At 38.3% G+C, this 15,389-nt stretch overlaps 1 long non-coding RNA gene across 2 annotated transcripts in view; it reads left to right on the top strand.

The window, feature by feature from the left end:
- Positions 1 to 15,389, top strand: part of LOC106070606 (uncharacterized) — a 63,514-nt gene that overhangs the window by 31,174 nt on the left and 16,951 nt on the right. Inside the window, exon 2 of one of the 2 annotated variants that reach the window (XR_008778724.1) lies at positions 3,276 to 3,509. The exons of the other annotated variant lie outside the window; for it this stretch is intronic. This is a non-coding gene — a long non-coding RNA (uncharacterized LOC106070606). The remainder of the gene's footprint in view (positions 1 to 3,275; positions 3,510 to 15,389) is intronic. 2 annotated transcript variants of the gene reach the window in all.

Below are 15,389 nucleotides of genomic sequence, written 5' to 3'. Positions count from 1 at the left end.
CAAACGAAAAACAATGAAATATGGAATTTAATGTTTACCTTTCCAATTGTATAATAGTTGACAGTATTTAGACTTGTGTCTCCTGGTCTCCTGGTCTCATGGTCTCCTGGTCTCCTGGTCTCCTGGTCTCCTGGTCTCATGGTCTCATGGTCTCCTGGTCTCATGGTCTCCTGGTCTCATGGTCTCCTGGTCTCCTGGTCTCCTGGTCTCCTGGTCTCATGGTCTCATGGTCTCCTGGTCTCATGGTCTCCTGGTCTCATGGTCTCCTGGTCTCCTGGTCTCATGGTCTCATGGTCTCCTGGTCTCATGGTCTCCTGGTCTCCTGGTCTCATGGTCTCCTGGTCTCATGGTCTCCTGGTCTCCTGGTCTCCACGACGTTCACATATCGATTGTCCCGTTATCAATTTAGTATTGAGATTCACTTTGAGTTAAATATTTCACTTTTAGTCCAAAGCTATGCTCCAACACATAATACATAGTCTCTCTCTAACGTCTCACTTTTAGTCAAATGTCTCACTTTTTGACCAATGTCTCACTTTTAGTCAAAATTCTCACTTCTAGTCAAAAGTCCTACTTTTAGTCAAAAATCCAACTTTTAGACACACTTTAGAACTAAGTTATCTTTTAATCTAAACTTTCGTTTGAAGTAAATTTGTTCACATTTATAGAGCGACTACATAGTCTTACACTTAGCATTAAGTCTTCACTTTTAGCATTTTTGTCTAATCTTAATTCACCTTATAAAATCTGTATAACTTTAGCTACGTTTTAATTTGATTTGAATTGTCACTGTTCATCTTACAGCGCCTGTAAAATCTAGTGCTTTCTTGTGTTACAATCGTGGAGTATGTTTTGTACTGTTTTATATTGAACATTCAGTCTTCTGTCTTTAACAGTATTAAATTTAGTTAGCGCCCAGTGGTCTATAGACAAAAGCGTTTTTAATATTTGATGTAGACCTTTCAACTTGGATTGTATACATCTATGTGGTGGTTACTTTGATTAGTTATAGCATGATATCCCTAAATCCTTAAAACGATGGCTGCCTGGTCGTGCGGTTTGCGCGCTGGACTGTCGTTCAGATTTATCGATGGTCCAGGGTTCAAACCCCGCCCGCTCCCACCCCCCGCCGTCCTGCGGGAGGTTTGGACTAGGAAGTAATTATCTTCAACTCTGAAGGAACATCAGAATCATGTAAAACATTTTACAAACGTTTTTAAAACTGTACTAATTAATTATTTAAATGGTCTTGTTGCTTTTGAATATTCTTACACAATCATTTTACTTTGTGGCGAATGTTCTTTTCCCTTACACCCCCCTCCCTCCACAACCACACTCTATTAATTTCAACAGTTGTGCCGTCTCTCTGTTTTAATACTCTAGTTATCTCTTCTATTAGCAGGACAGGGAAAGGGGCTATAACCAAAAGTGCCCACCAGGGCCTGCCCGATCCAACTCGCTGTAGAAAATACTAACGAACTTAGGCCCCCTGGGACGTTGAACTCCCTCCCCCCTCCCACACTGGCCAGACTGAAGACCCAGGCATCCACTGGATCAAACGGTGGACCGGCAATACAGCTCGCGTAATAGAATTTATTGCCAAATTGGACCCTCCGATTGGCGAAATTATTAATTAGTGCTGGTTAGACGTCGAGAGGCCAAACCGTAACTTCGTTTCGGGCTGAGTGGTAACAAGGATGCGTTGCCACTAAAGGTTGTCCGTTTTTCTGGGAAACACGGGTCAATACTATCGACTGGCACCATGTTGAGTTTCTTTAATTGTGTGTCCGCTTTGTGTTCAGACGTTTGTCTCCAGCAGAACTGGAATCTTACTTTTTTTTTTTCGCAATGGTGCGTCTTCTCAAGGTACACAAGACTGACAAACATTGAGATGTCTCTATTGTAGATGCTAACTAGTATATATGGCATAAAGGGAAAGGAGAATGGTTATTGCCCCGGAAATACCGATAACAATGATAGAAAAAAATCAGAAAACGAAATCCGAACCAAAACTAAGTAGGCCAATATTAGGCCAAAATAACACGATGACTAAATTAGGAGACAAAACTAACAGACAAAACTAACAGACAAAACTAACAGACAAAACTAACGGAAAAACTAACAGACAAAACTAAAAGACAAAACTAACAGACAAAACTAACAGACAAAACTAACAGACAAAACTAACAGACAAAACTAACGGACAAAACTAACAGATCAAAAAAAGGTGTTTTGTTCAAATCTACTTTGGACACATACATAACAATAAGAAACAAGAATCAATGTCTGACTCTATTCTTAGTGAAAGGATAAAAAAAAGTAACCATTTTTTTCTTTTCATCTAAAAGCTCTAATTACCAATATTTGTATCCTTTAACTTTTGGCTTTTTTAAATTTACTTTTTTGTTCTCTGATCGGTGATGGTTTCGATCTTCTGTCTATTGAAAAATTTGAAACATTACCTGGAGAGAAACATACAGATATAGTCTCACAAGAAGTGCTTCAAGTCAGTGGATTTATCTAGACTCACAAGCCAGTGGCCACATGGAGACATAAACCGAGGCCAATCGTCATAGAAGGCCTGACCACTGACCTGCGACGTCGCAACCTGTGGGCAGTACAGACATGTGACGTGGCAACGAGGTCTTGGTCTCTTAAGCCTTCTATGATGATTGGCCTTTCATGAAACCGACGGAATCACTCTATTGGGTTCGGGAGTAAATGACCATTTCAATGTTAGCGTTGTATCTGTGTCTCTGCTGTACAGCGTGGCCAAGTTGGAAGTCCGTGGTTTAAATCCTCGTTACAGCTTAGAGTTGGACAAAACAACATAATTTACTCAAACAAACTGACTGGTAAGAAATAGATACCTACAGAGGTGTGGCTACATAGTGCAGGGCAGTAAAAGTAAATTAAAGTTCCCCTTTCATACCTTGTGATCTATAGGGCAATGTGAATGTCATCTGTTTCTGTGGCCGACGGTTTACGAGGGTGTCATATGCCCAGCACAATGACCAAAATCTTGTCAAAAAATGTCAGGTACCCATTAGAACTGGGTGGACTCAGAGGCGCCCAAAGATCCCGAAATTAAAAATCCCAGTCTTAACCAGGACTCGAATCCGGAACCCCGGTTCAGAAGCCAAGCGCTTTACCGCTGGGTCACCGCGCCTTCACAGTGTAGGGCCAGTAGGTGTGGTTTAAGGGTTCCATTACTGAAAAGAACACGTGACTGCCATATAAGTCTTTGTTACAATCTTTCAAAACGTTTGTTTCAGTTCATCACATTTGGACGAAATAGGAAAACAAAGAAACAAAAATTAATTAGCGATTTGAAATGGATTGAGACAGCTATCATTAGAACATCATGTAGTTGAAGCCAGTGGTCTAAAGGGACAGAATACATTCATGGCCATACAACAAACAACAAAACAGGACGTCATCTTCATAGCAATCAGACAGTATATGACGTATCAGACCTTGAGCTCCCGGCCTACACACCACAGCAAGACGTGAGTCTTAGTAGCTCATGTGTATTTCAAGTTTATAAAGTGTCACGACTCTTGAATGTCTACTTTAGTTATTTCATTACGTCGACCACCTCTGTAGGTGTGTAAACCTCATTACCTCCAATATAGAATAATGCTTTTTTTTGTGCTCTTTTGCAAGATAAAGTTTTACAAAATGTTGCTTGTAATAGCTTCTTTCTGGCACAGATTAGCCCACATCCCTTGGTTGTCTGCCCTAATCTCTTGGTTGCCTGCCATTATCTTTTGGCTGTCTGCCCTTGTCACTTGCTTTTTTTTGGTTGTCTGCCTTTATCTATTGGATGTCTGCCCTCATTACTTGGTTGTCTGCCCTCATTACTCCGTTGTCTGCCCTTATCACACAGTTCTCTGCCCCATCATCTCACAGTTCTCTGCCCCTGTCCCTCTATATTGAATTGAAAAATCGACGAAAATTCAGTGATTGTACGTAGGGCTAATTTTTTGTTGTGGCCGAGAGGGTGGCGGGTAAAGTGATACTAGAATTCACGGGCCAAAAATGTGTGTGTTTGTGTGTGTAAGTGTGTGTGCGTGTAAGTGTGTGTCCGTTCGGATTGGGGGGTGGGGTCTAATTAAATCAAAAGTCGAAATCAGAATACTATAAGCAGAGTGAACAGAAAATAAAAAGGGGGTTCCAATTGAATGTAACAACTAACACTACTGCCATTCACGGGCTAAACCGTTTGTTAGTTGGCTCTGAAAAACACGTGCCGTTTATAGGAAGTTCAATAAACAGGAGATGTGGCGGACAAAATAAACAATAAACAAATCAACGGGCGTAGACGTTGTGTAATGCTAGTGTGAGCAGGTCAGGCAGGCGCGAGTGGGAGAGGACCTATTCTCTGCTCAACATTAACTTTAAACAGACTAGACTACTTTCTTTTAATGTTTCCAAGTCTTGATCAATATCACGAAACTAGAATTTAGTATAATCAGAGTAGATTTACACATGGGCGTAACCAGGTTGTTTTGTTTGTTTTTTTCTGGAGGGTGGAGGTGAAATATGATGGGGAAACTTTTTTTTTTACTCTTTATTAATCTATCATTCATTATTTATAACAAGCAAAGTAAATCGCTTTTGTTAAAGGTAATCAGCTTCACAAAGAAGACATTTTCTTTAAAAAAAACATTAACATTTTCTGTTAGTTGTTCAATGCAACTCCATTTAGTTTCACTGGGAATGTTGTATTTTCTTTTGGCTGTTGCCTTCGCGTCTGTCGTGCTAAACATTTCTTTCAGCTAATAACGTTTGAAGTTATTCTTTAACACTGGTGTACTCTGGCTTCTACAAACTTGAAGCAGAAGACATGATTTGTTTACCAGGCATTAGTGTCCATATTTTCTTTATACAAGCGAATAAAAGACACCAACAATCTGTCTTATGATTTGTTCCTTACAGTAGTTATGTATTGAGATCTAGACCCTACACACGATAGAAAAGACACCAACTTGTCATATTCAAAGCGGGCACTTTTTTCATTTCAATACTTTACTCCTTAACGATAACCGTGTCTTTCTCCGCCACCATCGAGTCCCGATAGTTTACAATGTATCTAGTTGAGGAGGACGTACCCCAGCGCCCAGTGATGTATGGACACACTCGTACAGAGGGGAGGGGAAAGTGTAAAGGGCGGGGTGGCCCACACACAAAGTTGCAACCTCTCCCCCCAATGATCGAAAACAACACGTGTGAAACTAGAACTGTAAGAAGAGAGAGAGAGAGAAGAGAGAGAGAAGAGAGAGAGAGAAGAGAGAGAGAGAGTGGGAAAAAAACATATATGTAGACTGAGGAGAAAGAATAGAAAAGAAATGCAAACATCTCTAGCCCATTAGGTAGAGAGCTGACTCTGGGCCCTATTGAAATACCTGGAATAGGGAGAACATTTTTTGTTCACTGTGTTTGGGTTGAGGGAGGTGGGAATTGGAGGAGGTAATCGCATCGAAACCATTCCCCCGACACCAAGGAGAAGCGAAGAAAAAAAGATCTCCGGCCGTAAGATTTACTGCCCCCACAATTTCCTTGTTGAAGAATGCTGAAGTCGAAATGTGCGTGCTCCAATCAACCGACTTCAACAAGGGGCCGCAAATGCAGTTGGATTTAGTGAAATTCGCTGTCAATGTTTTTTTCTTCCACGTGAAGGCTCAATAAAGGTGCATACAATGCAGCAATTTTTCATGCAGTATTCAACTTTGTTAGCACATTTCACATGCTGGCAGTGGTCACCGAGATTAGCGACGAACTTTGGAGGATGTATTAGCCTGTAGACTTGATTCACTTTGACCGGATGTACGAAATACGAAATCAAGCCTATAAATCCTCACAAAAAAAGATGTCGTTTAAAAAGAAAAACAATGAAGAAGTCCCATAATTCCATGATTTTTTTTATATTTGTATATGTTTTGAGGAGGGCAGTGGGGCAGTGGAGGATTAATGTGTTTCACGGTGGGATGTGTGGCTGAGTTTAAATCCTGACTCGAGCAGAGTTTCGTCTGCTGAGCGCCTGTATTATTAAATGACAGCGATGTAAAAAGAAAATGAACCTGTTGTATTTTTTCCTATAATTTCAGGATATTTGATGTAGCTAAGTACATGTAATGAAGTGCTAAGTAGATATAAATTATATGTAATGAAGTGCTAAGTAGATATAAATTATATGTAATGAAGTGCTAAGTAGATATAAATTATATGTAATGAAGTTCTAAGTAGATATAAATTATATGTAATGAAGTGCTAAGTAGATATAACTTATATGTAATGAAGTGCTAAGTAGATATAAATTATATGTAATGAAGTGCTAAGTAGATATAAATTATATGTAATGAAGTACTAATTTGATATAAAGTTCATGTAATGAAGTGCTAAGTAGATATTAATTATATGTTATGAAGTGCTAATTTGATAAAAAGCTAATGTAATGAAGTGCTAATTTGATATAAAGCTCATGTAATGAAGTGCTAATTTGATATAAAGTTCATGTAATGAAGTGCTAAGTAGATATTAATTATATGTTATGAAGTGCTAATTTGATATAAAGTTCATGTAAAGAAGTGCTAATTTGATATAAAGTTCATGTAATGAAGGACTAATTTGATATAAAGTTCATGTAATGAAGGACTAATTTGATATAAAGTTCATGTAATGAAGGACTAATTTGATATAAAGCTCATGTAATGAAGGACTAATTTGATATAAAGTTCATGCAATGAAGGACTTATTTGATATAAAGCTCATGTAATGAAGGACTAATTTGATATAAAGTTCATGTAATGAAGGACTAATTTGATATAAAGTTCATGTAATGAAGGACTTATTTGATATAAAGCTCATGTAATGAAGGACTAATTTGATATAAAGTTCATGTAATGAAGGACTAATTTGATATAAAGTTCATGTAATGAAGGACTAATTTGATATAAAGTTCATGTAGTGAAGGACTAATTTGATATAAAGTTCATGTTTTGCAATGCTCTCCAAATCTCGTACTGCTTCAATCAAGTGTGTCGAATTGTACGTCTCGAGAGACTATCTTTACCCTCTTCACCGACCCTCACATGGACATAGCTCTGACAATTATTCAAGGAGAATTATATGTAGACATAATGTCTACAATTTTAAAACCTGAAAATTATTGTAATTGTAAAGTGGATGTGATTGTCGTCAAACGCAGTAGGCAAAAATCAATAGACTGACATAACTGACATGTTTGTTCTGACATGGCACTGTAGCATTCTTGTCAGCTCTCTGCCAGCATGTCAACATTGAAACATGATTACAATAACGACACGCGAGGCGCGGTGCATGGCATTTTTTTGGGGGGAGACAAATGCGGGCGGTCGTTGTGCTAGCCACATGACACCCTGGTAAGACTAATGAACAAGGTAACTGATTCGTATATCCCAGTATTAGACAGCTCTCCTGTTTCCTAAGTTTCGTAACGTTTTGTACGCCTGTGGATTGAGTCCGGCATTAACACGTGACTCTGAATACAATTGTCACGCCCCTCCCCCTTTGTATTTCCCTACCAACTCCAAACTGTACTGTATGGGCAAACTGTTCAAATCTAACGGTCTATTGAATGTACACTAGATGTTTTCACGTATTTAAAAAAAAAAGTCATCTTTTATGAAAGTGTTAGCCATATATATCATCGCTGACTGCACCCCCCTCCCTCAACCCTTTCATAGTTGTAAGCTGTCAGAGTGCGGCTACTACCAGAAAGTTTTCATTGAAGATTGTGAAGAGTCAAAAGAAAAACAACTTTCACCTTTTTTTTTTTTCACAGATATTTTGAACAGAAATTCTCGCCCCTTGGCTTTTTTCCCCCCCGTATCCAAAAAAAAAAAAAAAAAATCTCATTTCAAGTTTTTTCAGAGTCGCAAGTTTCTCTTTTGTTTTGTTGGGGGTTTCTTTCAGTCTGTCGTGTATGGCATTCAACTTAGGCGAGGTGACACGGCGCTACACCGGAGACCCCGCACCTGGAGCCCAATGTGACTGCCTGGTCGTGTCTAAAACAGCTGTAAAGAAAGAGAGAGAGAGAAAGAGTGTACAGCCTGAGACGAAAGGAAATAAAAAAGAACAGGGTAAAATTAGTGTTGATTTAAGGGTAGAGGGTAGCGGGCACTGGGGCTCAGGTCTCTCAGACACAAGAGAAATATTGTCAAAAAGTTCTGTTTTCTCCGCCCACAATTAGTCTTGCATGGAAGTAGGCAACATGCAACATGCAACTGCAATTAGTAAAGCGCTTTGCTGGAAACGTGTTTCCTTTGTTGGAGTTCTGTCAGTGGATAGATATTGATAGAAGTGGAACTCCCATCAGTGGCTAGAAGTGGATCTCCCATCAGTGGCTAGAAGTGGATCTCCCATCAGTGGCTAGAAGTGGATCCCCCATCAGTGGCTAGAAGTGTATCTCCCATCAGTGGCTAGAAGTGGAACTCCCATCAGTGGCTAGAAGTGGATCTCCCATCAGTGGATAGAAGTGGAGCTTCCATCAGTGGATAGAAGTGGATCTCCCATCAGTGGCTAGAAGTGGATCTTCCATCAGTGGATAGAAGTGGAACTTCCATCAGTGGCTAGAAGTGGATCTCCCATCAGTGGATAGAAGTGGATCTCCCATCAGTGGACAGAAGTGGAGCTTCCATCAGTGGCTAGAAGTGGATCTCCCATCAGTGGCTAGAAGTGGAACTCCCATCAGTGGCTAGAAGTGGATCTCCCATCAGTGGCTAGAAGTGGATCTCCCATCAGTGGATAGAAGTGGAGCTTCCATCAGTGGATAGAAGTGGATCTCCCATCAGTGGATAGAAGTGGATCTCCCATCAGTGGATAGAATTGGAGCTTCCATCAGTGACTAGAAGAACTACCATCATTGGATAGAACAGGGAGATCAAAAGATAATTTTTCCGGTTTTGAACTGACAGGATGCCAGGGGATGCTTTGCTTAAGAGCAAGTTGTTTTAAAACCTAGACATTTATTGTACATTATCCACATACGATGACACTTAGCAAAGCCACTTGTACATTAACTCAGCAGTCTTGAATAAATTCTTGTTCTGAGTAAATAAAAATATAAATCAACCCACAAAAATAAAAACACAAAAAGTAAATCAAATGATTGTTTATTTCGTCCTATTTAAAAACAAAAAATGACGCCTCCTGTCTCAATCTGGATAACACTGCACAGAATTGTGTCACATTTTCAAAGGAGATCATTTCACATTACCCAAAGAACAAAAACTTCAAAAACTTCGTAAAATGTGAGCTGTTTCAGTAAGTATCTCCCTGACGCATGTTATGTTTGCGCACTAGCTTATCCGATTCTGCAACTTTCTTGCCTGACAGCTACGCTACGGTGGTCTGTATTGCCCACATTCACCGTTGGACCGATGGTGGGAGACGGCCCACAAAAGAACTGACACTGGCACTTAACGGCAGACGATTAATCACTCGAGCAGAAGACGTCAAAAAGGCAAACCATTTGATTGGTCCGAAGTATCACGCGATTTCTTTTCATACATTTTTTTAAAAACCTTTTGTAAAGTATTCTTACCCTCACACACACACACACACTGACACACACACTCTCACTCTGGGAGTGTCAGTGAATAGTTTGAAGAGTGAGCTCATATAATTTTGGCGGGAGGCTATCAATTTCAAATTAAGAATGTGTGCTCAAATTTAACACACAAACTGAACATGCCGAAACTAAGCGAGGACTTACTTCTTATATAATAAATGGACCGTTGGTAAACTGGACATGCAGACTTTAAAATTAAGCAGCGACTGTAGTCTTCAGATATAGGTCTGTAGGGTGGAAGGATCATGCACTCCCAGCAGGACATAATGTTTACTTCATAGTGAAACTTCTTTATTTCCTTTTCCATCAACATTGAGCTGGTCTCTTTAACTGGATCTCCAATGCGCTACGACGTCTTTCTGTTGTGCTTTATATTATACATACTTTTATCAATGTTCTTCACTGTCTCTGTCTGTCTGTCTGTCTGTCTGTCTCTCTCTCTCTGAGCAGTTGTGCCTGACACCAAGAAAAGTGGACAATTTTACTGTCTGTCTGTCTGTCTGTCTCTCTCTCTCTGAGCAGTTGTGCCTGACACCAAGAAAAGTTTACAATTTTACTGTCTGGATTGATGAGTCCAGATCTCCACTTCTTTCGCTTCTGCAAGGTAGCAGACTTCTACTTGAGATCTCCGGACACCAAGGTACCTCTCATGGTAACCATTCACCTACACATTATTTTTCCAGACTCCCTTTGAGAATCAGATCATGTCCAAAGTACTTAAAGCTTAATGAGTGTCAAATAAAACCTTCACATTTTGTTCACATAGAACAGTGAATACGACGAAAACAAAATGTATTGAAAAATGAATGCGTGCTCTGAGATAGTTTGTAATTTAAAGTTTGGGATTACCCTACACATGACATTATAATAGTTTATCAGTACTTGAATTGGTCATAGCCTAATTGGCGTGCTGCACATGCTTGTTAGTGAGAGGGGGGGGGGGGCTAGAAGGGACGAATCTAAGGAGGTGTATATTCCTATCATAAGAAGGTTTACATTCCTATCATAAGGAGGTGTACATTCTATCATAAGGAGGTGTACATTCCTATCTTAAGAAGGTTTATATTCCTATCATAAGGAGGTGTACATTCCAATCTTAAGGAGGTGTACATTCTATCATAAGGAGGTGTACATTCCTATCATAAGGAGGTGTACATTCCTATCTTAAGGAGGTGTACATTCCTATCATAAGGAGGTGTATATTCCTATCATAAGGAGGTGTATATTCCTATCATAAGGAGGTGTACATTCCTATCATAAGGAGGTGTACATTCCTATCTTAAGGAGGTGTACATTCCTATCATAAGGAGGTGTACATTCTATCATAAGGAGGTGTACATTCCTATCATAAGGAGGTGTACATTCTATCATAAGGAGGTGTACATTCTATCATAAGGAGGTGTACATTCTATCATAAGGAGGTGTACATTCCTATCATAAGGAGGTGTACATTCTATCATAAGGAAGTGTACATTCCTATCATAAGGAGGTGTACATTCCTATCATAAGGAGGTGTACATTCTATCATAAGGAGGTGTACATTCTATCATAAGGAGGTGTACATTCCTATCATAAGGAGGTGTACATTCTATCATTAGGAGGTGTACATTCTATCATAAGGAGGTGTACATTCCTATCATAAAGAGGTGTACATTCTATCATAAGGAGGTGTACATTCTATCATAAGGAGGTGTACATTCTATCATAAGGAGGTGTACATTCTATCATAAGGAGGTGTACATTCCTATCATAAGGAGGTGTACATTCTATCATAAGGAGGTGTACATTCTATCATAAGTAGGTGTACATTCTATCATAAGGAGGTGTACATTCCTATCATAAGGAGGTGTACATTCTATCATAAGGAGGTGTACATTCTATCATAAGGAGGTGTACATTCCTATCATAAGGAGGTGTACATTCTATCATAAAGAGGTGTACATTCTATCATTTGGACGTGTGCCTTGAATGGTGTGAACATTTTACTAGACGATCCAGTGAAACCTTGTACGTGATTTAGTCTCGATTTCTTGTTGAATATACGACGTCCAAATGTGTCCAGCTCCGCAATTACTTTAAATAATTAGTTAATCTCGATACCTTCACGTCCATGGCTGGCGTAATCAACCGTACTTTGTTTGTTCGCGTAGACCGAGACCCCCCCAGTGACACCCTTTTTTTTTTCTGGCGAGCGCCTGGAGATGGGAGCTGGGGAAGGATAGGGAAAGAGATGTTTGAACTGCCCAGAGCAAACACCAGGTGAGATTTATGCACCCACCTCGAGATGCACAGAACAAACCAGTTGAAACGGGTTGCCATGGTTGCAGAAGCCCTCCACTGAAACATTCGATGTTGAAGAACTTTGTCTACAAGGCGCCAAGTTTCCCCACCCTGTTCTCACCTTTTAGTTGTTCCCCCCCCTTTTTTTAAAAAACCTTTCCATCCGCAGTTGTCATTCAATTGTGTGTATCCCTCCTCCAAATCTATTCTCAGCAACGCCTCTGACATGAGAGTGTCATCTATTGGGATATCACAGCGACGTCACTCGAGCGCTGATCGGATTTGGAACAATAAAAAAAAAATTGTTTGCATTAGATGTAGAGGCATCGATTACTTTACATTAAAGTTTAAATGTAGAAGTTTCGATTACTTTACATTAAAGTTTGAATGTAGAAGTTTCGATTACTTTACATTAAAGTTTAAATGCAAAGGCATCGATTACTTTACATTAAATTTTAAATGTAGAAGTTTCGATTACTTTACATTAAAGTTTGAATGTAGAAGTTTCGATTACTTTACATTAAAGTTTAAATGTAGAGGCATCGATTACTTTACATTAAATTTTAAATGTAGAAGTTTCGATTACTTTACATTAAAGTTTAAATGTAGAAGTTTCGATTACTTTACATTAAAGTTTAAATGTAGAAGTTTCGATTACTTTACATTAAAGTTTGAATGTAGAAGTTTCGATTACTTTACATTAAAGTTTAAATGTAGAAGTTTCGATTACTTTACATTAAAGTTTAAATGTAGAAGTTTCGATTACTTTACATTAAAGTTTAAATGTAGAAGTTTCGATTACTTTACATTAAAGTTTGAATGTAGAAGTTTCGATTACTTTACATTAAAGTTTAAATGTAGAAGTTTCGATTACTTTACATTAAAGTTTGAATGTAGAGGCTTCGATTACTTCACATTAAAATATAAATATGGAGGCTTTGATTATCACATTTAAAGTCTAAATAGGAGTCTTCGATTACTTTAAAATTTATATTTAGAGGCTTTGATTAGTTTAATAAAAAGTAGAAAGTTTGATTAGTCTAATTCAGGGGTGGGCAAATTACGGCCCGCGGGCCACATGCGGCCCGCCTGAGTGTTTTATGCGGCCCGCCGACACCTACAGAAATCAGGTTTGCCCTGTCTCATTATTAAAAGTTTCAAGTAAACGAAGATTATGCTTATTGGCTATACATCAATACACTCTATTCAAGACACAATCTCTGAGTGTTGGGTAGAATTGAAACACGACTGTGAAAAATAGTATTTTTTATTTACTAAAAAATATCCCAACCATAAACTCTAAACAGGATAGTTTGCACAAAGCTGCATAAAATTTCAACATTACATTTACAAACTGTGTGTAGTAAAGAAGCTTATTACAGCTAAAGGACTTAACCACGGATAGTTCCGATTTATGAACGAAATAAATTATATGTATCCGCTAGCTTAGCATGGGCAAGGCAAATGAGAAGAATATGAATTCTTAAGATAGAAATTGTTGTTCCTTGAAGGACATTGACTCTGGCTTTGTTACCAATATTTCTAATGAAGAGTGGAAGAAAGATTTGATATTTATGATCTCTAATGCAATTGATTGCTTGCCTGTGAAATGTAAATGTATGTTAAATCTTTTCAAACAAGGATTTCCATTTTTACATGCAAGCAAAAGAAAATAATTTGTGTTATTTTCCTTTGCTGAAAGGTGAAACTATTTCTAGTGAAATGATTAAAAGTACAACACTAGTTTCCATAATTGTGCAATTTATAAAAGCAAATTTTAAGACGTCAAGAACCAGTTTTCAATACCATCAGCTCACCATTTAGCGCAGAAGCTGATTCAGCTCCAGAGGATATAGCTCAAAGCAAAGAGAAGTTCCAGTCAGTACTTTGACGGGAGTCTTATTGATGCCAGAAGCTGTATTTCCACACTTTAAAAATGTGCTGCTGTTCACACTATTTGTGTACACATACATCTGTTCTTCTTCTTCTTCTTCGTTCTCATTTTACATGTTGGAGGGTTCAGATCAGTAATCTTATATCTGAGATGAACCGCACATTGGCTTCCAGATCAGGCAGTTCTCTGAATAGTCTTTGGAGGGCTCTGGGGCCAGAGTCTTGTTCGGGCCTCTTGATTTTGTATGCACCATTAAATGACATGGCCAGCATTCTCTGATGATACTCCACAAGAGCAGGTTTCACTCCTCCCGACATTTAACTTCCGGAAGGTAAATTGTCTCATTCAGTGAGCAAGTTGTTGTTTTTTTGTGGAAACTAAACAAGTACAATCACTGGTCAATGTTGACTGACTGTAATTTGACAGCAGTCACAAGGGCAACAGCTAGTAATATAGTTTAACTGTTTCGTAACATTATACACGAGTGTAAAAAGTAAAAATTGCACATTAAGTACATTTGTATATGTGTGGGGATATTGTGATATAAAAAGAGAACAGCTGTTGTTTTTTTTTAAATCGTAAAATTGGTTTCAAACATTGCTATTTTATGTTGTATTTTTTCAACGTGGAGTGTGGAAAAAAAGAAAGAAACGTGTTAGCTAGTGTATCTTTCTAAGTTCCAATTTTGTTTTTAATGCGGCCCTCGATACAAAAAGGTTGCCCACCCCTGGTCTAAATAAATGTAGAGTCTTTGATTTATTTACATTAGGAGTAAAGGCTTCAATTAGTTTGCATTATCAATCGAAGGTTTGGTTTAATTGGGTAACAATTTGAGGCTTTTAATACTTTGAATCAAAGATAGAGGGTTTGATTTGCTTGCTTTCAAAGAAAGAGGCTTTCAAGCCAATCACAATTTCGATCAACAAATTCGAGACGAAATGTAAGTTTCGAAATCAATTTTTCTTCCTAAACACATTGCAGAGACGTCTATAGTACACAATGTATCGATACTGCGTAATATTGTGTTCTAAAAACATTTTAGATTTTTTCACAAGAAGCATTTATATTTATATGGAAGAAATTTTAATGTTTCCAAAATTATTCCATCAGGGATCCCATGGCACTGGTGTTTTCAATTTAATATTGATCTAGGTATTTTATAATATTTGCATTTGTAGGCCTATCCTATTAGGCAATGAAGTGTGTGTGTGTGTGTGTGTGTGTGTGTGTGTTGTGAGTCTAGAAGTTCTTGTTGCAGGCCTGTCATTAAACTATTCATACATTGGTTTCTTCCTGAGGCTTGCAGCGAAAATGTCGTCGTGACTTGTCCTCTCAAAGTCACGTGACTGTCTCACCATTTTGCTGTCATTATTAATAACTATTGTTAGTTTTAATGTTAAGAACACACAGTTTGTGAAACACATCGGACATGCACCTACAATAAAACTTTGTATTCAACAACACAATGGCAAGAAAGAAAAGACTAATACTGTTGATCATATTTTTAATGGTAAATCAAAATAAATCATTCAATCATTTATTGTTTATTAGTTGATGTCATTTTTAGTAGGATCGACGGGGCTTAAAAGATGTGGGCTTTTG

Source organism: Biomphalaria glabrata, chromosome 6 (assembly GCF_947242115.1).
Source record: "Biomphalaria glabrata chromosome 6, xgBioGlab47.1, whole genome shotgun sequence".
Classification (NCBI taxonomy): domain Eukaryota; kingdom Metazoa; phylum Mollusca; class Gastropoda; family Planorbidae; genus Biomphalaria; species Biomphalaria glabrata.
The sequence above is the reverse complement of the archived record's forward strand: the minus strand, read 5'-3'. Positions and strand labels throughout refer to the sequence as shown.